The sequence below is a fragment of the Humulus lupulus genome, chromosome 6 (assembly GCF_963169125.1).
Source record: "Humulus lupulus chromosome 6, drHumLupu1.1, whole genome shotgun sequence".
Lineage (NCBI taxonomy): Eukaryota > Viridiplantae > Streptophyta > Magnoliopsida > Rosales > Cannabaceae > Humulus > Humulus lupulus.
Window position 1 is genome coordinate 219,522,655 of NC_084798.1, and position 1,417 is coordinate 219,524,071.

The following is a 1,417-nucleotide window of genomic DNA, read 5'->3' on the forward strand; positions in this document are numbered from 1 at the left end:
GACAGAGTAAGAAAACTTTAGTTCTCATCTCATGGGCAAGTGCATGGAAGATGACATATATGTGAAGTGGAGTGTCCCACTCATTAATATTATTATACTACAATTTGGACTATATATGTGAATAGTCGTAGTATATGTGAATTTAATATTATTATTACTTAAGATATTTGTAAAAAAAAAAAAAGCGAGCACATAAAAACTTGATGATAATCTTAGGAAGATTCCACGAGACATGTGTACAGCTTAATTCATTCGATATTGCAGCAGACTTGAATCTTGATCCATGGTTTCTTTTTAATCCATGGCTTCATTAATTTCCTCTGAACTTCCTGCATTGACAGACGACGTCGTTTCCATCATCTCTCATCTCAATCACTTTATATATATATATATATATATATATATTGATAAACAAGGGAATATAAGCAATTAGCAAATAATCATAATAATATCAAGATATGAGGCAGCTATTATGGATGGTCTTACGCTTCTTATTTGTTATTCTTATTCTGTCTTCTCAACATCTCTCCTTTGCCGCCCGCCCCCGCTCCTGTAGGTATATATATTTTTCTAAATTCAATATACAATTTGATTTCATTATTATGTCTCCTAATATTTATAGTTTAAATACTCATACTTTTTCTATAGAGTTAACAATTGATAACAAAATTATTATTTTCGTAAGATTAGGTATTAATGGAATCAATTATCCCTAATTATGTATATACAATTTTTTTATATCATGTATATAGATATAGGGAATCTAATTATATGTTCTTTTTCTCATGTTTATAGAATAAATGATGGTGAAGAACGAGGTGTTCTGGATTGTACCCCAAAACGAGCCCTTCCATCCCCATCAGGAGGTGTGCCTAGACATCATTAACAAGAGACACTACAAGAAATAATAGTTTTGAAGACTATTATTGATCGAGATGTTGTGAAATTTTATAATATCTCGACAAATTATATATGGTAACATTGGTTGTGCCTATTTCGTTATTGTGGGAATATTGTATTTTACTATTTTCATCACATGCGTACTGTGTAATGTATTGCTATGCAAACTCTTCTTGAATAACTATTTTCACATTTATATTCTTCTCAGTAAATTTTTGTCATTTTGTTTCTTGTTCAAGTGATATATAATTTATGAGATTGCATATAGTATAATGGGCAATTGATTTCAGAAAATTAAATATATTGCAATATATATGCCCTCTCTTTTTGTTATTTTATTCACTACAACAATTTTTAATTTAATTTCATAATGCATAGTAATAATTCAATTAATAAAAAAATCATTATAATAGCTAACAATAATGTATAATGTATTATGATAATTATAATAGGGCGCAATTCAAAACAAATAATTAATTCAATTACTCACTAATGTTGATCAAGTATTAATAGTAGT

At 28.2% G+C, this 1,417-nt stretch overlaps 1 long non-coding RNA gene across 1 annotated transcript; it reads left to right on the forward strand.

Annotated features, from left to right (window-relative positions):
- The first annotated feature begins 210 nt into the window (after positions 1 to 210).
- On the forward strand, positions 211 to 1,138 carry LOC133783402 (uncharacterized). Its single transcript, XR_009870880.1, has 2 exons — positions 211 to 556; positions 796 to 1,138. It is a non-coding gene; the product is annotated as an uncharacterized LOC133783402 (long non-coding RNA).
- Positions 1,139 to 1,417: the final 279 nt, after the last annotated feature.